The sequence below is a fragment of the Gossypium arboreum genome, chromosome 8 (genome assembly GCF_025698485.1).
Source record: "Gossypium arboreum isolate Shixiya-1 chromosome 8, ASM2569848v2, whole genome shotgun sequence".
NCBI classification, from domain to species: domain Eukaryota; kingdom Viridiplantae; phylum Streptophyta; class Magnoliopsida; order Malvales; family Malvaceae; genus Gossypium; species Gossypium arboreum.
Window position 1 is genome coordinate 31354032 of NC_069077.1, and position 24056 is coordinate 31378087.

The window sequence follows — 24056 nt, forward strand, 5'->3', positions numbered from 1 at the left end:
CCCGGATAGTGTTGTCCAACCAAAATTCAGCTTGCTCGGCATCGTCGTCATCCGTAGCTTTAAATTCAGTGGCCCCATGTTTTCGAATCCTGTCGATGGGGCTTACTTGACCTTATTTGGTCGATTCTGGGAGGTATTGTAGGTCTGCGGGGTTGCATTAGTCGGGAATGGAGGTTGTGGAACAGTAGTGTTAGTTCGAATGTATTGGTTGAACCAATCATTCATCACGCTATAAAAGGCTTGCCTAGCCCCATCATTCGGATTGTGGCCATAGATTGAGAGTCCGCCATTTGTCCCTTGCGCGAGCAGCGCCACACTCTCCACATCATCAGCTATTGCTCGGTTGGGATCGGGATCCATTGCTATAAACAAACACAAATTCAGAATGTCAGAAATCACCACACTATCAATTATCACTTAATGGCATGTATAGCTAGACCCCAAACATATCACGGTAGTCCTAGAATCGACTAAACCGTGGCTCTGATACCAATAAAATTGTAACACCCCGAACCCGAGACCATCGCCGGTGTCGGACACGAGGGGTTAACGAGACAAATCCTCTTAAAGTACCGACCAATTTGGCATTTCCAGACAGGTTAGAAAACTGCGTCACTGCCGCCTTAAAAATCATATCTCGAGTTTCAAAACTCAGAAACTGATTCTGTAAATTTTCCCTGAATTTAGACTCATATATCCAGCCATGGATTTATTTCTAGAATTTTTGGTCAGGCCAATTGGTACAGTTTATTAGTTAAAGTCACCCATGTTACAGGGGTCGACTACACTGACCTTCATGCGTTACAACTTGAATATCTCTCTGTGCAGGGCTTTAATACTGGTACCGTTTATTTCTAATGAAACTAGACTCAAAATGCAATCTGTACATATAATGGATGACTTCTAATTATTTCTGGATAATTTATAGTAAATTTTCAAAGTCGCGACAGGGGACCCAGAAACTGTTCTGGGTCTGTCTCACGAGAACTTTAATATCTCTCGGTATACTGTTCATATGATCATTTCGTTACTTTCATATGAAAATAGACTCGTCAAGGTTCGTTTACATAACTTATTCACTATTTAATACCATTCCTACAAATTTTGGCGATTTTTCAAATCCGCACCACTGCTGCTGCCAGCATCTATTTTCAAGGTAAACTTTACCTATCTTGTGGTTTCCATGGGCCAACTATAATTTTGACATACATAGGTCCACATATGATCATATTTAGCCATTCCAATGGCTGATCATGTGACCAACACTCTCATTCCAAACCATAATCACATCATGAAACCAAATATAATTACAAAGCACAAATGGTCAAATTCCATCCTCCACTTTTACGAACCATTTTCGCATGGCCGTACACATATACATCACAAAGAACTTAAAAACAATCGAGGGTAGTCCTATACATGCCATACCCAAAGTTCAACCAAAAGAGTACCAAAAGGGGTTTGATAGTGTGGATGACTTCACTTCAATGATCCCGAATCCGATCGCTAACGAGCAAAATCTATAAAACAGAGAAACAAAGGAACAAGTAAGCAATTTATGCTTAGTAAGTTTGAGCCATAATTTACACACAACCAAAGCATAGCATTCAAGTAGCTAAACAATAATTCATATGCACAATTTCTCAATGACATGCTTACTTCACAATCCCAACTCTTATATTCATACACAAATAACGGCTTAGTTAAGGCCGATAGCTCGTTTATCATTGGAGCAAATATTCATACGCACTTACTCCTAGTGTGCAAAGCACACACAACACATACCTTGTTGTTGGGAATTTCACAAGTGCATTAACTGAAAATTTTCCAGCAAGCTTATAATTTTCAAATCACATACCTTGAGTTTAACCGGATATAGCTAATCGTTCAAACGCCTTCGGGACATAGCCCGTTATGGTAACCCACACAAATGCCTTCGGACTTAACCGGATATCACAACTCGCACAATTGCCTTGGGCTTAGCCCGATATCATAGCTCGCACCATTGCCTTCGGGCTTAGCCCGATATCACAACTCGCACAATTGCCTTCTGCTTAGCTCGGATATCATAATTCGCACATTCATACACATCTTTGTTTCAATTTCATAACAAACTTTTATGCACAATTTACTTAATCAAGAATATCATTTCTACTCAATGGCCACATACAAGGGCACAATTTCGATTGCTTATTACTTCGTTCAATCGAATCAAAATCTAAGTTTCGATACTCGAAAACTTACCTTGGAGATTATCGGCGCTTCCAACGGCTATTCAATCACCTTTTCTTTTCCTTTATTGGAGCTAGTTCCCTTTGCTCTTGAGCTTTATGTTAACAAATAAATTGATTTAATCGTTTTGAATATCAAAGGGAATCCAAGGTACTTAGCCCTTATAAGGCCGCACACACTTACATCCACATACTTAAGCTCAATAATTATAACATAGCATGAAGCACTCATATGGCCGATTATACTTAGTCATACTTGCACAAAATCAACAATAAATTTGAGATTTTCACACCATATAAGTACTAGGCCGAATATACATGCAAATTTCACAAACATTCTTCAACCATTTCTTCTTTAAACAAACATATTTATCATTTACTTCATAACCAAATCATCATGTGCAAACACATATACACATATAGGTGCAAGGCCGAATTTCAAGGTGTTCATAACCATCCAAAACACAAATTTTAACTAACATGCAAGAAGCATAAACCATGCTCATGAGCATGCCATGGCCGAATACCTCACACACCATACTCCTTTTAAATTTTTGGTCATGGTTAAACAAAGGACTCAATGCCCTACTCAAGAATACTAAAAAGAAATTTCAAGGGAGTCAATCCATCATTACATGCATCATTAGCAAGCTTCACATTTAGCATGCAATGGCTTCAACACAATATCAACCTTGGCCAAATACCATTTCTATGGCATAACAAGGATTTGAACCATGGCTAACATGAACATCAAGTTAGCAACTAAAACATGCATGAATCTCATGACACAACCTCATACATACCTTAATCTTGATGCAAGTATAGCCAAATCTCCTTCTAGATCTCTTCTAAACCAAAAATGGAGCAAAAATCCTCCTTTTCCTTAGTATTTTCGCCAAAGAAGTGAAAAATGGATGAACAAAATTTTTTCTTTCTTTCTCTACAACTCACGGCAAGGGGGGCATCCATGCTCATCTTTTTTTTGTTCATTTCTTTAATGCTAATTCTTATTTTATTTCTTCATACATAACTCACTAACCAAACATGTTGGAAACATGTTTCCCTTGCCCATCAACACCTACCTTGGCGGCCACTATGCTTCTTTTGGGGAAATTTGACATGCAAATCCCTTATTTTTGCATGCATGATCAACTAGTCATCCCACATCTTCCCATCATACTTTCAAAGTTTACTACTAGGCCCTTTCTAGTGAAATTCACATTTATAACACTAAATCAAATCATCAAAAATGTCACACACAATTTAACACATATCATAGGCATCAAAATAAATTTTAAATTATTTTTATGCCTCGATTTTATGGTCCCGAAACCACATCCCAACTAGGGTCAATTTTGGGCTGTCACATGTCCATGAAGTTAAAATTGGTCAAATTGCTATTTAAGACCTCCTCATTAATATTCCAAAACAATTTCATACTAAAAACTTCTAGAATGCAAGTTTTGCAACTTATTCGATTTAGTCCCTACTTTCAATTTAAGCACTTTAGGCATAGAATTTCATCACGAAATTTTCACACAATCATGCAATCATATCATAATCATCAAAATAATTATAAAATAATTATTTCTATCTCGGATTTGTGGTCAGGAAACCACTATTCCGATTAGGCCCTAATTCGGGATATTACAAACCTCACTGTAAGTATTACTATAAGGATTATTTTGAGATCGAGGATTATTACCCATGTAATTTAACTGCTCGTTCTCCATGTTGTGGCCATAGGGTGGGTATTCTGAATTGCTTGATCCACCTCCACTTGCTTCGTACTGCATTACTGAGTGAACCTATGAAGAACTAAGAAAACCATCAATTTTCTTATTCAAGAGTTCTACCTGATTAGAGAGCATGGTGACCGAATCGACGTTATAAACGTCGGCTGCTTTTGTTGGCTTTGTCCTCATGACTTGCCACTAATAATTATTCAGTGACATCTCTTCTATAAATTCATAAGGATCTTCAGGTGTTTTATTATTGATGGTTCCGCCAGCAGTTGCTTCGATCATCTATCGAGTCGAAGGATTCAGGCTATTATGAAACATTTGAACCTGTAGCCAAAGTGGTAACCCATGGTGAGGGCACCTTTTTAAAAGGTCCTTGTATCTCTTCTATGCATCCTAGAGTGTTTCTAAATCCATCTGCACAAAAGAAGAGATATCATTACGTAATTTGGCTATTTTAGCCGGTGAAAAATATTTTAATAAAAACTTTTTGATCATTTGTTCCCAAGTAGTGATTGACCCTAGTGGTAACGAGTTCAACCATTGTTTAACCTTATTCCTCAACGAAAAAGGAAACAACCGAAGGAGAATGGCGTCATCAGAAATGCCATTGATTTTAAAAGTATCACATAGTTCCAAAAAGTTTGCCAAGTGAGCGTTGGGATCTTCATCTTGTAAACCATCAAACTGAACAAATTGTTGTATCATTTGAATTGTGTTAGGTTTCAGTTTAAAAGTATTTGTAGCTACAGCAGGTCTAACTATGCTCGATTCAGTTCCTGTTAAAGAAGGTTTAACATAATCATACATAGTGTGCGGAGCAGGATTCTGATTAACAACAATCACAGAAGGTAGCAGATTTTCTTGGTTTTCAGCCATCTCCTCGGTTGTGGTAGAAGTATCGTCCTCTTGCTCTTCCTCTGTGTATCGTAAGCTTCACCTTATTTCTCTTTGATTTCTACGAACTGTGCCATCGATCTCACTATCAAACAGTAATGGTCTCGATGACTTTCTTCTAGTCATACACTATAAAAACCTGTCAGGACTGAATAAAAGAAAAATTAGAAAAGAGAAAATTAAATTGTAAATAAAGTAAAATGGCTAAAGTAATAAAAATCGAGTGTTTCTAATATCCTATTTCCCCGGAAACGGCGCCAAAAACTTGATATGTGATATTCGCAACAGGTTTTAAAGATTTATGAATGAATCGTTCTTGAGACTTTTAAGGCAAGTGTACCTATCGAATAGTAGTATAGTTCAGCAAAACTGAATTGTCGAACCCAAAGGAACCACGAGAACTAGTATTTACTTCCTTTTTATTATCTAGCCTAAAAATTAAGAGGTTTGGTTATCTAAACTAATTACTAAACTAAAAATGCACAGAAAGAAAATTTGGGAAAATACTTTTGGGAAAATTCGATTGATTAAGACAATACCTAAGGAAAAATAAACCTAGACTTCACTTGTTATTTGACTCTGAATCAGACGATTTATTCATTTGACTTGATCCGTAGGAATCCATAAGTTATATTATTATCTCTCTTGAGACTAATAACGTCTAACCCTAGGTTGAATAATTGAAATCTCTTTCTAATTAACACCCTAGACTTGCATTAACTCGATCTATGGATTCCCTTATTAGGTTTCACCTTAATCCAGAAAAATCTTGTCACGCTATCTCTAGGCGCGCAATTAACTCCACTTAATTATGATAGTTTTACTCTTAAACAGGGTCTATTCCTCCTCTAAATAAGAGCGTTAACTTGAATCAATATCTTGGAATATTAAAACAAGAATTAAGAACACATAATTAAGAACAAGTCAAATATTTATCATACAATTCAGATAATAATAACAAGATCTGTCTTAGGTTTCATTCCTCTTAGGTATTTAGGGGGTTTAGTTCATACTTATAAAAGAAAACATCTCAAAAGAATAAAGATAACAAAACATAAGAAAACCCAAAACTCTTGAAGGAACTTGAAGGGAGATTTTTAGCCTTGATGATGAATCCGGCTTCTGAGATGGATCAATCGACTTTCCTTGAGTAATTTCTTGCTTCCTACTCTGCCTCCCTCTTCTAAATGCCTCCTCAGGTGTTTAAATAGGCTTTAGAACGCTTAAAAGCCCTCTAAATTGGCCTTTTCCGAATAGGGTTATACTTGGGCTCGGCAGGGACACGCCTGTGTGCGATTACTCCAGCCTGTGGTCAAGGCTGTTGAATATGCATGGGCGTGTAGTCTACCCGTGTAAGTTGTGCTTCAATCCTACCAAAGAGACACACTCGTGTGACACGCCCGTGTGAGTAAATCTAGGCCATGTTGATTTCTCATGTAGGTCATTTTCTCCTTTTTCGGCCCGTTTCTCGCTCTTTTTATTCTTCTATGCTCACCTAAGTATAAAACATGAAATTAAAGAAATAGGAGCATCGAATTCACCAAATCTAAGGAGAAATCATCCATCAATGTACTAAGTATGGGATAAAAATATGTATAAATTACCGTTTATCAAGACTCGAGGAAGATTGGCCAAAATTCCACAAAAACTACATCGAGATATGGTGGCATAGGTATGATTACTTGCCAACGTGTGAACCATTACTCACATCAAAGTTGGCAACATCTTCGAATCATATGAATTGGTTCAAGAATAATGAAAAGTTGCATCTATTATTGGATGTGGGAAGGAGTAGACAACATCGCCATAAGAGGCCAAGACATCTGCCTAACAATCCTAGGTTGGGAGAACATGCCGCAGTAGGATTAACATATGTTCTAGCTCTACACGAGGGCCTGATGGGGGTGCAACCTCTCAGTCAGTATGGTTCATATTTTTCTGCTGCTAACCTAATTTTTTTTACACAAGCACCACAACAAGCACCATCATTCACAGTATCAACACCTTCTCTAAGTGTATGTTTCACATCACCGCCACCCACCATACCATATTACACACCAATGTCGCCAACAACACTGACGTATTCGGTATCGCTGACAATTCCCACCTTTCATCCTTAATCGGGTTTTGCGATACTATACAATTATCCATTGATAGTGTCGCAAACACCCCTAGCATCGTTATTCTACAGAGGCGGGTCATCTTCGCATTCGCCTAGTCATACAACGAGGGATGTATGATGGGCACCTATGACCCAAATGCACTCAACCATGGAGGAAGGAGATGAAGATGGATATCAACATCGAGGTTGAGGTGAAGATGAATATGAGGAGCCGCCACCCCAACTTGTTCGATGGAACCCTTGGTATACCCGACACCCACCTAATTATGGCATACATTTGGGACTCTGAGGATTATGTTATTTGTAATTTCTTTTCTCAAATACTTCATTCTTTAGTTTGTTAAGTTTGAATTTGTGTTGTAATAAATGTTTCCGCTCATAATGTACTTGTTCCACTTTTATTGACACCAAATTGTATTCTTTATTTTACATCCCAAATGTGAACTTATTTACAATCTAGATAACAAATTTATTAAATTAGTTTGTATTGTTCCATATCGTATGGTTAGCTTCAATCATTTTTTTATTTGTGTTATTTTCTTATTTAAGTTTCTCTCCCTCCATTTATTTACTACAATACTTTCAAACATTAATGATTTATTCACAAGGTACGAGAAAAAAATTAAAAAAAAAATATTTCACATTGTAATATATCTTACTTCAATAATTAATACCAACTTACAATTTCTAGGAAAAATAAATGAATAAACGAACATATGGTGATTCTAAAATTTGTTTGTATGTTTGCTTTTTTCTATGTTTATCAATGACAATGAGTTAGTGTTTTAATTAGGTGATCTCCTTAATGTTCCTCCAAGTGTGGACATGTTGACTTAGTATGCCCTAGGTTCCTACAGTAACTTGATCTGCCACAATTCGTTGTGGCAAATTAAGGTCTTTCTAGAACTTAACAAGCTTATTTTAAAGTGTTTTTATATGTTTTTAGTTTTTTTTTGTTTTTATTTGCTTAGGTTTAATTTTGGTAGAATAAGCATTTTGACTTAGTTTTTGGTATTTCGACAATCTATAAGGCCAACTCGAGCCTCAGGTAGGACTAATGGGTTATTTAAGTGTGTAGGGCATTAATTTGGGCTTAAGTATGCAAGGAACGACGGTCATGTTGTGACATCAACATCTGCCGTCGTGAAACTAAACTTTAAAGCATTAAAGGCTGAAAATAAGGTTGATGTCGAGACGTAAGTGTGACTGAAAAGATGACATCATGCGCCGTGTGATCAGAATTTTAAAGCTATAATTGGGTTATTAAATGAGGGTTATTTTAGGAATAAATTACCTTAATGTTGCCCTATGTTTTGCCTATATACACTTTTATAATCTCATTAGAGGTTGGTGGGTTGAAAGCTAGACAATTAAATAGCTTTTATGTAATAATTTAATTTCCAGTGATGTCAGAAACAATGGTTTCGAGACCACAATTCTAGACCACAATTCTAGTAAGTGAGTTCATAAATAGTATTTATTAATATTTACGAGTTGATTATAGTGTTTTATTAAATTTTGATTTGGTAAAATTTGTTAATTGGACAGTTAACAATAGTCAAGTGATTTGACCCTAAAGTCAAGTGGTTTTGGAAAATGAGGTATCGGGACCTCATTTTTGTAAATCAAACCTGTAACTATTATTTTTAAATATTTATAGTTTTTATATAAGTAAATTGAAATTTGGTCTGAAAATTTTATTATTTGGTTGGTTAATTAAGGAAAAGAGACTAAATCGTAAAAATTGTAAAAGTTAATTGCTATTGAATTTTATTAATTAAATGGTTTATTTAGTAATTTTGGGAGGACTTATATGGTAATTAGACATTTTGAAAGTTAATGGACGGTTAGTGGAGGAAAATTAAGTTAAAATATGATTGTATAATATTTTAATTTTTAATTAAAATATATGATTTTTATGGTTTTGAAATCGTTGCAACTAGGTATAGCTAACTCGTATCTCTGCTTTTCAAAATTGTTAAATATTTGGATATGTGTCATTGATGAATTTTTATGTTCTTGAAGTTAAATGATAGATTTATAAGCTTGGTTGTTAAATAGGATTATTTTGTAAAGTGATTTTTGGTTAATTTTAAGTTTAGGGACTAATTTGAGAAAATAATTATTTCAGCATGAGATTCTTGAGAAATTTCAATAATTATGGTTTGTAGATGAATAAATAAAAAATTCAACTAGCTTGGTTTTAGGCTTAGTTGTGATAACTGTGTAAGTTTCGGGTTCAGGGACTAAATTGAATAAAATATAAAAGTTCAAGATAAAATAGTAAAATGTTGATAAAGAATCAAATACATGGATTTAAATATTCTAAGATATTTGAATTGATTAATTGAGTTAAATTATTATATAAAGATCAAGAAAAGGATCGATTGTTCGTTAATCACGGGAAATGAAAAGTTGTCAAGTAGTTATCGTTTTAGTACTGGTAGCTGCTTCATTTAGGTAAGTTCGTATTAAATGTTCTTATGATTATTAATTTTTAAATTCTAGTTGAATATATTTATATGTATATTTATGTATAATAAACGTGGTTGATCAAGGTAAGTTGCAAATGTGATCAAAGATTTGAATAACAAAATATGACTTTTGTATTTGTTCGTTTTGAAACATGTTATGTCATAAAAAGATGGTATTAAATTGATCTTGTTATATAGTTCATGAAAGGATAAAAGTATAGAGGTCGCCCATGTGAACTTAGTGAATAGTTGGGATACAATGAAATGTCATTAGGGCGTAGCAAACACTCTGTGCCAGTGTTATATTTAGCAGGCACTAGTTGCCGGTGATTTCAATAGCAGGTACTTTGTACCAGTGTTGTAGTAGTAGGAACTCCGTGCTGGTGTTATATTTGGCAGGTACTATGTATCGCTGATGGATACCATACCAATGGCTTGAGATCCTACATGTGTTGCAAATTCTCTGAAGTTTGTGTAAGCAGCATCATGTATAAGTTAATGTCCTTTTGTTAGCTTATGTGAGCATTACCTTTCCGTGTATCCTAAGTCAATTTACTATTATTTTCTGAGTAAAATAGTTAACTATTGAAGTGGAAATGAAATGAGATGATATGTTGAATTATATTTGGTTGATTATATTTTATTATGTGAATCTTAACATGTTATGTATTGATAATGTGAACGATTTAGGTTTAATCATTTCGTATAGTTGGAGTGATGAAACAAGACAAAGGTTTGTTAGTTCTATGTTATAAGTATGATTTGCAAATTAAATTGACTGGTATATAATGTTTTGTTTTACGAATTTATTAAGCTTTACATCAGCTTACTCTATTTGATTTTTCTTCTTTGTAGATTGTCTGACTCATGCTGTCGATTGGATTATCGTTGGAGATCACACTATCTGACAACTCTTTCGGTATCTATTCGTTTATTTTGGCCCAATCATAAGTGACATGTAATAGGGTTTTGGTATAAATATATTTATAAGTATGTGGTTATGTTTTGAGCCTTTTGGTATATGAAATAATGTATAAATGGTAAGTTTTAATAATTGTGTTGATGGTTGTAACGGTATAAATCTATTTGGTGTTACTCATGCTATCTAGGCAAAGAAATGTGGATAGTTTTTGGTCATTTTGTAACATCCCAAATCTGGCGTGTCACATTGAAGGGTTTTTCAAAAACCTTGTTTTCTTTGAAAACCCTTCTTTAAAATAAAAACCTTGAGTAAAATCCCAGCTTGTATTTGTTGCTTTCAAAGCGAGGTGTATTTTAAAAAATAAAAAACTATTCCTTCTTGTATGATAATAATTACTTTGTAAAATCTCTTTTCAGTTACGGAAGCTTTATTTAAAATAGATGATCTATGAAAACTTGTCATTTAAAAATTGAGTTGCAGAAATGTAGTATTTAAAAAAACAGTTATGGTTTAAGAAAAACCTTATTTTACTTCTAACAAATATAAATCATAAAAATAATAATAATAATAATCCTAATTTGAAATAATAACCAGAGGAAAGGCCTTATTACACCCTAAATAAAAAATAATAATTTAAAATCAAAATATTAAAAATTACATAAAAGACTAAGTCTAAACTTTTTGCTACTTGGCCACCTCCGAGTCCTTCCATCCATCGAATGGCCTACTGAGGATCACTTGAAAAAAATTAAAAGGAGGGGGTGAGTTTCGAAAACTCAGTGTGTTCAACCTTCAATGAGTATAAAGCAATCATCAGTCATTTTGGGCTTGAGCCCAATTCAATAATGGTGGCCTTTGGGCCTTAGCCCATATTAGCCTCAGTTGGGTCGAAGCCCACATCACAATAATATCACAATAATATCATACATGCAATGCTGTACAACCCACCCCAATAATCCAACCACTACACACCAACTCCGTCCCCGGTACACATCATGTGGGGATATAAATATCAACCCACCCATCTAATACACATCAATGGTAGCCCGGTTGAGGTACTACCTTCATTGCAGCGAGCTGCTAATCAAATATTGGGCTTAATAGCCATCGATGGATCCACAGTCGCCAAGCAACCATGCGATCCTCATATACTTCCTCCGTTCCATAATTCCCAACCCATATGCAACCTAAACAGAATATCATATGAATGCAGCAGGTATACATGTAACATCCATAAATCTTACATTCAACACATAGGGGTATTTGAGTCATTTTTCGCCTTTAGGGGCATTTCGATAATTTCTCTTTATTATGGGTTATTATCTATCTCGGACCGTTAATAAGTCCCCGTTGGCTAAAGTGAACAGATATTATGTGCCAGGTAGGATTCCAGCGAAGAAGAGGTGAGTCATTAAGACCGCTTAAGTACCAAACTTTTCCTAGATCCAATCCTAGACATGCATATACCCATTGCCACACTTTATCCCTATGACTTGTCCACAGTCACGATTAATTAATTAATTAATTTTTATGTTTGTTTAAGCAGTTATCAGATACTAGGCCCAAAACCCATTACAAATCCCAAATAAGTCTACATACATGCATATGGCCCACTAGGCCCAATCTCATTCATATGGCCCACAAGGCCCAATCTCATTCATATGGCCCATTAGGCCCAAATCACATTCATATGACCCATCTGACCCAAATCAATTCCAAGCCATGTAACCAACATGACTAGTTCATCACTTATTATCAAATCAACAAATTTGCTTATTTTGGGCCCACGGCCCGTCGAGCCCATTTAGCCCATTCCGGCCCAGATGGCCTAAGTACGGCCCAGATCCATGAGATCGCTTATGGGGCCTCTGTCAACGTATCGATTTCCCCCTTACAAGTGTTCGCGCACTCGCAAGACTGTCGTATCCAAACTTTCGGCTTTTCGACATTTCGGCTTTTTGGCATTTCGGGATTTGCCAATCTAACTTGTGTGCAGTGTATGTACACACCTTAGGCTTTATATCAAGCTATCATAGGGTAGAAGTACACACCTTATCACCTAGAGTACCAAGTATTCATAATCGCCCGAACCTATATTCAACATTATACTCCATTAGTCACATCCCATTAATTCAAAATAAATCCACTACTTACAGAAGAACAACCTATACTTGCCTTGACTAGATTGATCGGCTGTGGTCTGCCTACGTAACTAGAAATCTGACGTAGTCCCCCTTCTGCATCCAGGCAAAAAGTCCATAACGGCTGACACCTTATGTCGCTTAAACTTGGGAGCCTCTATCCCAACCTCTCTGCTAGAACCCCCTTTTTCCATCAACTAATACTTAGCCAGCAATCACACTCTTGAATGAGAGGGAGAAAGAGAAATAAATGGAGAAACCATAGATTAACGAAAGTAATGGTATTGGAAAGGATAAAGAAAAATTAGCTTTTAAGAGTGTAGAAATGAAATAACTTAGAAATATTTAACAAAAGTCGAAGAAGATCTAATTCACTTACCGATTGCAAGATCACTTGCCAATAAGAAATCAACCCCCAAAGTGTATGAATCGACTCTTAAATGAAAAAAAAAGCAACCGGCTAAGTTAAAGAGGGAAGAGGTTGATTTGATTAAATTAGGGAACAAAAGAGTCAAGAGGTTGGAAGAAATTTCCCCCAAGAATATGCGACTGAAGCACACAAAAACAACAAATGCCTTTACTTGCCCATATGACACATGTATATATACTAAAAAAAATACAAACCTACACTCCCCAATCGACTTAAACTCATCAAGTTAAATTCCCTTCAATTTCTCCAATTTTATCACCATCATATCCACACTTAATCCTTATCCTTATCTCCACCGTAACCTTGATTTTAGCCAACAATTGCATTCAAATTGCTTCCACCGAATGGAAATCCTTCCTTGCATTTGCACAGAAAAATTGAATTTCCTTTTGCGCATGAAACCACTCAAACTCCAGCCCTTCAACTTCCCAACACGCTGCTGGCCACTGCAACATCACCTATCTTGTGCTACCATTCGATCACAATTAACTATAAGGCTTATATGCCTAAGTCTCAGTTTCCTTAAAGAATAAAAATTTAAAACTTTGCCAGGCCTGGTATTCGAACCTGCAACCTCTCAGATCCATAGCATGCTTCTCGCCACTACCCCTAGGCTCTCTTGTGCCATATTTCCACCAAACATATTTATAAAGCCTGAATGCTAGCTTCCCTACTAATCATATACGCAATAAAAATTTTCGCCAAGGCCAAGACTTGAACCCTGGATTTCCTGCCTACTACCAACACCTTTTGCTGCTAGGTCAAGCGTTTCCTTGTGTCAAATTTTACCAAGCCTTATTAATAAGCCTTCCACCTAATGCTTAAGGTCTTTAAAAAAATGCAAAATTATGCTAAAGCCCTGGATCGAACCCAGGACTGTTTCCACACTACCAACCCTTCCTAATTCACTTAACAATTAAACTAAACGTGCAATTATAAAATATTTAAACACATTTAAGTTATTCAAGTCACCTTCTAACCGATCCTAAACTCAAGGCCCATTACTTCTAAACCCAAAATTTAGGGTGTTATACATTTAGTGAACTTAGTTTCATGAATGTGAACATGATATTATGATGACTTATTTGATGATTGAATAAGGTTGACATGTTGATTTTGTTTGCTTTATGTGGTTGTTTATGTTTGAATTGTGGTGCTAATGAGGGTATATTGGTTAGGCTCATAGGTTGATTGTGAGTTTGTATAATTTAGCATGATTTGGTATAGTTTCAATAGGTTTGAATATTGGTTAATACATGACTTGTAACGCCCCGTATCCGAGACCGTTACTGGAGTCGAACACGGGGTGTTAACGGACTTAATTCATTTGCTTACACAGTTCATTTTAAAATTTCGGACAAGTCGGCTAATCGCATCATAGTCACTTTAAAATCATATCTCGAGTTCCAAACTCGAAAACCGATTCCATAAATTTTTCCTGAAACTAGACTCATATATCCATCTATAAATTTTTTTCTAGAATTTTTGGTCGGGCCAATTAGTACAGTTTATTAATTAAATTCTCCCCTATTTCAGGGTTTGACTACTCTGACCTTCATGCATTATGACTTAGATATCTCCCTGTACAGGGATTCAATACTTATTCCATTTGTTTCTAATGAAACTAGACTCAAAAAGGAATCTGTAAATATAGAGCATGACTTCTAATTATCTCTGGTTAATTTATAGTGAATTTCCAAAGTCAGAACAGGGGATCCAGAAATCGCTCTGGCCCTGTTTCACGAAAACTTAAACATCTCATAAGATACGGCTCATATGGTCGTTCCGTTTCTTTCATATGAAAATAGACTCATCAAGATTCGATTACATAATTTATTCATTATTTAATTACATTTATACTATTTTTAGTAATTTTTCAAACTCACATTACTGCTGCTGTAAGCATCTAGTTTAAGGTAAATTTCACCTATTTCATAGTTTTCCATGAATCAACTAGCCATTTGTCATACATAGCACCAAAATGATCGTGATTAACCATTCCAATGGCTAATCATTACCAAGCATTTCCATACCACTCAATGAACAATATACAAAATGATTATAATGATATACTCAAAATATACATAAGCCATTTTCGCATGGCTATCCGAATATATACATTACCAAAAGGTACTTGATTAACAACAAAGGTCAGTCCTATACATGCCATTATCAAAGTTCAACTAAAAGAGTACCAAAAGGGCTTTGATAGTGTGGACGACTTCGACTTTGACACTCCCGAGTCTGATAGCTGACGAACAAAATCTATAAAACAGAGAATCAAAGCAACAGAATAAGCATTTTAATGCTTAGTAAGTTTAAGTAATGAAGTTATTTACGACTAAAGTATAGCGTTCATATGACTAAATGAATAATTGCATATATGCATATTCCCAAAATCATACTTACTTCACGCTTCAACTAGTATATTCATACACAGGGGATCAAACCTAACTAAGGCTGGAAGTTTGTTAATCAATTGAGCGAATACTATTTAAAAGGAATCAACTTTCCGATGCATATACGAAACATACCTTATCGTTTGGATTCTATGAGCGTATTAATTGAAATTATTACAGCAAGATCGCTCATTTCCAAACCCAAGTACCTTCGGGATTTAGCCGGATATAACAACTCGCACAAATGCCTTCGGGACTTAGCCCGGATATAGTAACTTGCACAAATGCCTTCGGGACTTAGCCCGGATATAGTAACTCGCACAAATGCCTTCGGGACTTAGCTCGGATATAGTAACTCGCACAAATGCCTTCGGGACTTAACCCGGATATAGTCACTAGCACAAATGCCTTCGGATCTTAGTCCGGTTATCATCCGAATAATCATGCACATATATCAATAAATCATAACACATCTATATTTCATTTTCATTACTAGAATTCAAACACAAGACACTTATCAACCATTACCATTTTCGGCTCAATAGCCACATACAAAGGGCATGATTTTGATTCGCTTTATAACATGATCTCTATACGCATTCGGCTGCCCGTCATAAGTATAAGCCAATTACCTCAATATATAATTCAAGTAGAATCGTTATATCACCGTTTATTTGTTATGCTTATATGTCACGACTTAATCAAATCATAAACTAAGTTCCATTACTCGAAGACTTACCTCGGATGTTGTCGAACGACTTCAACGGCTATTCAATTACTTTTTCCTTTCCTTTATCAGATTTAGTTCCCCTTTGCTCTTGAGCTTAATTTAACAATAAATTGATTTAATCATTTTGAACATCAAAGAGAAACTCAAGGTACTTAGCCCATATATACATTAGACATTAGAGTCATATATATATGAAATCATGAATCAAATTCAACATATTAGCCAATATTCTCCTTTAGCCGATTATCTAAGTCAAGATAAAATCATCAATATGCTTACCTATAGCCGAATGTGCAACATCAATCTATCACTATCACCTACATCCTTAATTAAAGGCCGAATATATGCAACATCAATCTATGTATTCATTCATGTGGTCGAATATACATATTCCAATATGATATCATTTCCATTTCATTTAACACTTAACATTTACCACATATCAATTAACCAATTTTGTTTATAATTACAAAAATCTTCATCTATTCATGCTCTCATATTCGGTCATCCATACCTATACTAACCATATAACTAAATAATTTTAAGTTTAAACACAAATACAACATTTTAGCACCATGGCCGAACACCTCATGAAGTTGCTAAGACCCATCCTTTTCAAATTCTCACACACACTCACACCCAATCCTTTTTATTAAGCACTCAAACTCAATCATCTTCATTCCTCATCACCACAACATCAAACACCAACCAAGAAAAATAACATCCATGGCCGAGTATCATCTCCATCAAATAGCAAAAATTTAAACCATGGGCTAGGTAGAATTCAAACTAACAACTAAAAATATGCATGAATTTCATGGAATAACATCAAACATACCTCAACCTAGTTACAAGCATGGCCGAACTTATTCAAACCTTTCTTTCTTTCTTTTACTTGGTTTTTCGGCCAAGAAGAACCAAACTCTCCCTTTTTTTTCATCACCCCCCAATTTCCATTACTTTATTACTAACCTTTTATTTTATTATTTCTAACACAAAATATTAACACAAAATGTTTATAATATGTTTTAACCCATAGCATGGCCGACCACTACCTAAAATTTTGGGTAATTTGACATGCAAGTACAAGCATTTTCTAACATGCATTAATAGATCCTTATAGATTAACCTATCACATTTCAAAAGTATCACACATAAGTCCTATTAACTAAATTCGCATGCAATCAACTAAATCGAAGCTTAAAACTTTCATACATTCATATTCACATATTTTAGACAATAAATATTATATTCAAATAGTTCGGTGACTCGGTTTAGCGGTCCCGAAACCACTTTTCGACTAGGGTCAATTTAGAGCTATCACATGACTTGGAACCTAAAAAATGGTATTTGATTTAGCTTGTGTTTGTAGCTATTTTTAGGCACATAGGGCCAGTTGTAAACTAAAAAATATATAGGATTTTTCCTATGTAATTCATCACCTTTTTACTTAAATCCCTTGTTAGAACTAAGTAATTATTTAACAAATTAATGAAATATGTGAAAATATGAAATTAGGACATAGAAGTTATTAAAATGTGATTTTATGCTTTATTATATAGTTTTCATGCATAAAATGGCTTATTTTATATTGATTTGAGCATATTATATTTTTAAGACATAAAATAAGCTATGCATGATTAAATTAATTAATAAAATATAAAATTATAAAATATAATTCATTTTAAAATATTTCATTAATAATTTAGGTTTTAATTAATTAATTAAATTGGATAAATTTTATTCTTTGGTCCTCTGATTTATTGATTTATTTTGGACAAGTCTAATAGCTTTGTTTGATTACAAAATCATCCAAATTGGAGACCAAGTCAACCCAATTTTTGGCTACACTTGGCTGTCCACATAAACCACTTTTTGGTTTAATTGAACAAAGTCCATGCAATGTTGAAGAAATCAGAGATTTGCCTGAAGATTTGCACTTGACTGAGTCTCAGTCCTGAGTTGTTATGGCACTTAAATTGAACAAAAATCAAGTAAAAATTTGCTCAATATCCTCAATTCATGGCCGACCATCCATTGAAGATGCTTGAAGAGATGAAACCTCCTATTTTTAGCAAACTATCCTCCTCCCTTCACCTATAAATATGACCCATTCAATCTCTCATTAATCATCCTTAATCATTCATCATTTTCTCTTCTCTCTAAATTCTCTTAGCCTTTTCCATTTCCCACGCCTAGCATGATCTCTTTATAGAGATTTCAGCAATTAAATCCTCTTAAAGAGCCCTTGGTCGGCCTCCTTGGAGAGCCATCAACAAAGGAGCAAAGCAAAGAAGTGAAGGAGCCTAGTCAATCAGAGTCTTAGGTGACAGCCACTTTGATTTGGGTTTAATCTTTCCTTTCTTTAATTTAATCTAAAAATTTTTGCTATGTGTTCTTTGTTCTTGTTTACAACAATGCTAGCTTAATTTTATTTAAGCTAGGATGATTGTTTTGATTAAATAATATCTATTTGATTCATGCTTATAATTTTTGTGCCTTAATCGATCATGTTTTCAATTAAAATCAAGTCTGTATTTCGTTCATACGTGATTTAAATGCACCTGAATTAGTTGAGTGATCCTAACCAGACGACGCTAGTGGACACATAATTGAAATGTGCATGCTCAATTTAGATCCTAACTTGATTAAATTGTAGGTTGCATAACAACTCTAACCAAGCTTTGTTATTTGCATAGTTTTTAGATTTGTGTGATTAAACTGTTTCAAACCTAACATGTCCCTGTTACCTCACACGAACGCTAAGAAACTCTTAGTAAATAAAGATCATTAAAATGCATATTTAATAATAAAGGATTCCGAAAGGACCTAATGTGGTTTCCAAACTCATGAAAGATCGAGTTGCCATGGAATGTTTTTCCGAATGTTATTAAGCACGTTGATAATAAATTGAATTTAATTAAAGTAATTGTCCTATTTTATTTATGTTATAATTGTTGCAAATTGTGTTTAATTTTACTAAAATCTATTTCATTCATATAGTTTGCATATTTAGGATAATTTGCATTAGGGATCATTGCATTTAGTTTAATATATTTTAATCATCACTTTTCAACTATATTGTGTTTTTATTTACCAAATTGTTAATATAATTTTACAAATTAGGTGACTTAGCACAAATACAATCCCTGTGGAGAAGATAACTCGATACTTACTTATTACTTGATAACGATTGTGTACACTTGCATAAACCTACGCATTATAAGTTTTTGGCACCATTGCCGGGGATTGTTAACTATTGCCATAGTAATTTTTGTGAAATTATTTACTTCCAATTTGGTTTATTTCTAACATTACTAACTTTTTCTTTTTAATTTTTCTGATTTTCTTTTTAGGTGTTTAAGAGCATAGATCAGATTATCGATTTACTCCCTATGGACCCTGAAATTGAGTGAACTTTCAGACAAAGAAGACGTGAACGAACAACTCAAAGACAATTCGAGATGGACCTTGGAAATCAGAATCAGGACCAAGGTAATGAAGCTGGTTGTATATGAAATTCATTCCTCATTGCTGACGATAGAGATTGATGCATTAGACAATATGTTGTGCCACTTTTCAGTGAGTTAAATATAGGAATTAGAAGGCCAGATATTGAGGCAACCTAATTTGAATTGAAACTAGTAATGTTTCAAATGCTCCAAACAGTGGGCCAATTTAGTGGTATGCCCACAGAAGATCCACATCTCCACCTTCAATTGTTTATGAAGGTAAGTGATTCATTTAAAATAGTCTGTGTGACTAAAGACGTACTGAGGTTGAAGTTGTTTCCATACTCGTTATGAGATCGAGCACGAGAATGGCTCAATTCATTGCCACCAAGTTCCATATCTACATGGAAAGAATTAGTAGAGAGATTTTTGGTTAAGTATATCCCGCCTAGAAAAAAACGCTAAGTTGAGGATCGAGATCACAACTTTCCAACAATTAGATGACGAGTCTTTGTATGAGGCTTGGGAGCGATTCAAGGAATTACTTCGTAAGTGTCCTCATCATGGGATTCCTCATTGTATCCAGTTGGAGACATTCTATAATGGTCTCAATGCACATACAAGATTGATGGTAGATGCTTTTGCGAATGGTACAATTTTGTTTAAGTATTATAATGAGGCTTATGAGATTATCAAGAGGATCGCGAGTAATAACTATCAATGGCCAACAAATTGAATAGCTTCAGGAAGACGTGTAGCAGGAGTTCATGAAGTTGACACCCTCACTTCGTTATCAGCTCAGGTATCATCTATTTCCTCTATGCTAAAATAGTTTACCGCTTATAGTGCTTATAATTTTACAGCTTAGCCACTAAGTCCGTTTAAAGTAGTTTCTTGTATGTACTGTGGGGAAGGTAATTCTTTTGAGAATTGTCCATCAAAACTCGAGTCAGTGTACTATGTGGGGAACCAACATCAAAATAGGAGTGGACAAGGCCCCAGTCCAACTTCTACAACCCTTCATGGCGTAATCGTCCTAACTTTTCTTGGAGCAGCCAAGGAAATGGACTGAACAACAACTTTTTGCAACATAGACCCAACCAATCTCAAAGGTTTAATTAGCAAGCTCCAAAACCATCAAGCTAAGACATTAAACAGTTTGGAGAACTTGTTGAAAGCGTACATGGCAAAGAATGACGCTTTGATCCAAATCCAAGCAGCAACATTGAAAATTTTGGAAAACAAAATGGGTCAGTTAGCTACGGAGCTTCATAATAGACCGCAAGGAACCTTGCCGAGCGATACTGAGAATCTAAGAAATTTGGGTAAAGAACATATCACGGTAGTGGCTTTGCGAAGTGGTAAAATTCTAGAACCACGACTAATTGATGTCGAAGATAAGTCCGTTGAGAAGAATCAACCAGCTGTTGAAATTCCTACACTAAAGGAATCAGAATCTACAAAGACTGATAAGGTAAATCCTAACTTAGTAAATTCAGATACTTTAATATCTTCTTTGGATGCAGATTTACCTACTCAAAAGAATTATCCGATTCAACTGAAAGTTCCATCACCTCCATATCTACAAAGATTGCAGCAACACAAGCAGAAATAGGAGGTGCAATTCAAGAAATTTTTGGATGTTCTAAAATAGTTACACATCAATATTCTGTTGGTGGAGGCTTTAGAATAAATGCCAAATTATGTGAAGTTTATGAAGGATATACTGTCGAAGAAGAAACGGCTGGGTGAGTATGGGATTGTTGCCTTAACGAAGGAGTGCAGTGCATTCCTACAGAACAAACTGCCATCGAAATTGAAAGACCTAGGAAGCTTTACTATACCCTGTAACATTGGTGAATCTTACTGTGGTAAAGCTTTGTGTGATTTAGGAGCGAGTATCAACTTGATGCCTAAGTCTATTTTCAAGATACTAGGGATAGGTGAAGTAAGACATACAACTGTAACACTTCAACTAGTGGATCGATCTTTAGCATATCCTGAGGGAAAGATCGAGGATGTTTTGGTAAGAGTCGATAAATTTATTTTTCCTACTGATTTCATTGTCTTTGATTTTGAAGCAGATAAGGAAGTGCCGTTCATCCTTAGGAGACCTTTCTTAGCCACAGAAAGAACGTTAATTGATGTACAAAAAGGTGAACTCACCATACGAGTTCAATACGATCAGGTAACCTTTAACATTCTTAAAGCAATGAAATTTCTCGATTTGGCAGAAGAGTGTTCAGTTATGGAAGAGATAGAAACCTTGGTCTCTATAGAAAACAATTTTGAAGAAGATTCATTAGAGAAAGCCTTAGATCTTGACCCTTTGGAGGATGAAAATGGTAAAGAAAACATGGCTTTGATGGAAGCCAATCCGAGGAATTTTATTTAATCCACATGATTTGAACTGTTAGAGTTAAAAGTCAGAGAATTTGTGCAACTTAAGTCGTCAATTGAAGAACCACCTAAACTCGAACTAAAGGTACTTCCTTCTCATTTGAAATACGTTTATTTAGGTGACTGTTCCACTTTGCCTATGATTATTTCAGCAGAACTGACGAAAGATCAAGAGGAGAAACTAATTACTGTTCTAAAGAAATTTAAGAAAGCAATTGGTTGGACCATAGCTAATATTTGAGGTATAAGCCCTTCTTTTTGCATGCATAAAATTATTTTAGAAGAAGGTGAAAGAGCTCAAATTGATGGGCAAAGAAGGCTCAATCCTATTATGAAAGAAGTTGCGAGAAAGGAAGTGATCAAATGGTTAGATGTAGGAATCATCTATCCTATTTCAGATAGTTTGTGGGTAAGGCCGGTGCAGTGTGTGCCGAAGAAAGGTGGATTCACGATTGTTGAAAATAGCATAACGAGTTGATTCCAATGAGAACCGTTACTGGTTGAAGAATTTGTATTGATTACAGAAAATTGAATAAAGCCACTCGGAAGGACCATTTTCCATTACCTTTTATGGATCAGATGTTAGATCGACTGGCAGGTAATGAATTCTATTTTTTTAGATGCCTATTCGGGATATAACCAAATAGTCGTAGCTCTGGAGGACCACCATAAAACAACCTTGTCGATACGTACGTTTGCTTTTAGGCGAATGCCTTTTGGTTTATGCAATGCACTTGCAACATTGCAACGATGCATGATGGCAATATTCACTAATATGGTTGAATTTTTTTTGAGGTTTTCATGAATGATTTTTCTGTTTTTGGTAACACTTATGATATTTGTTTGAGTAATTTGACTAAGGTACTGAAGAGATGCAAAGAGACGAATCTTGTCCTTAACTGGGAAAAATGCCATTTTATGGTTAAGGAAGGGATTGTCTTAGGGCATAAAATCTCAAAGAGAGGAATTGAAGTAGATAGAGCAAAGGTGGATGTAATTGAAAGATTACCGTCCCCAATTAATGTGACAGGAGCCAGAAGTTTCTTAGGCCATGCCGATTTTTACCGAAGGTTTATTAAAGATTTCTAAAAAATTTCTAAACCATTGTGTTTGTTGTTAGAGAAAGATATAGTGTTTGATTTCAACAAAGCATGTTTGGAAGCTTTTGAAGATCTGAAAAAACGGTTAATCTCAGCCCCAATAATCGTTACACCTGATTGGGGCATACCTTTTGAGTTGATGTGCGATGCAATTCAAAGAAGAAACAAAGTGTTTCACCCTATTCACTATGCAAGTAGAACTTTTACTGGAGCCCAACTCAATTATACGGTACCAAAGTTACAGTATTTACTAACCATGCGACCATTAAATACTTGCTCATGAAGAAAGATACAAAACCGAGGCTAAGTTGTTGGATACTATTACTCTAAGAATTTGACCTTGAGATCCAAGACAGAACATGTATCGAAAATCAAATAGTTTATCATCTGTCGAGGTTGGAACAAGATGAGGTAACTCAATCATTTGTGCCTATCAACAAGAATTTTCTAGATGAACACTTATTTGAGGTAAGTCGAATTCATGAAGCACCTTGGTTTGCTGATTTTGCCAATTATCTTGCATGTGGAATAATTCCTTGAGAAATGACATACCAACAAAGGAAAAAATTCTTTTATGATAGTCGGTATTATTTTTGGGAGGATCCGTTTTTGTTTAAACAGTGTGCAGATAATATAACCTGAAAATGTGTAGCTGAAGGTGAGATTGCTGAGATCTTGTATCATGGCCATTCATCTCTATGTGGGGGACACTTTCGTGCTTCACGTATTTTAGCTAAGATTTTGCAAACAGGTTTCTTTTGGCCTACACTATTTAAAGATGTTTATGCTTATGTGAAGAACTGTGATAAATGCCAAAGGACTAGAAATTTATCAAGGAGGAATGAGATGCCCTCGAAAAACATTTTGGAGATTGAATTGTTCGACGTATGGGGCATTGACTTCTTAGGCCCGTTTCCTTCTTCGTATAGGAACAAATACATCTTAGTTGTTGTGGACTATGCATCCAAGTGGGTTGAAGCTGAAGCATACCCTACAAATGATGCTAATGTAGTCAT

General features: G+C 35.2%; 2 non-coding genes across 2 annotated transcripts; one reads left to right on the forward strand and one right to left on the reverse strand.

The window, feature by feature from the left end:
* The first annotated feature begins 4316 nt into the window (after positions 1-4316).
* Positions 4317-4423, forward strand: LOC128279548 (small nucleolar RNA R71). Its single transcript, XR_008269750.1, has one exon. It is a non-coding gene; the product is annotated as a small nucleolar RNA R71 (small nucleolar RNA).
* Positions 4424-20003: 15580 nt separating this feature from the next.
* On the reverse strand, positions 20004-20110 carry LOC128279991 (small nucleolar RNA R71). The gene has a single exon (XR_008270174.1). It is a non-coding gene; the product is annotated as a small nucleolar RNA R71 (small nucleolar RNA).
* Positions 20111-24056: the final 3946 nt, after the last annotated feature.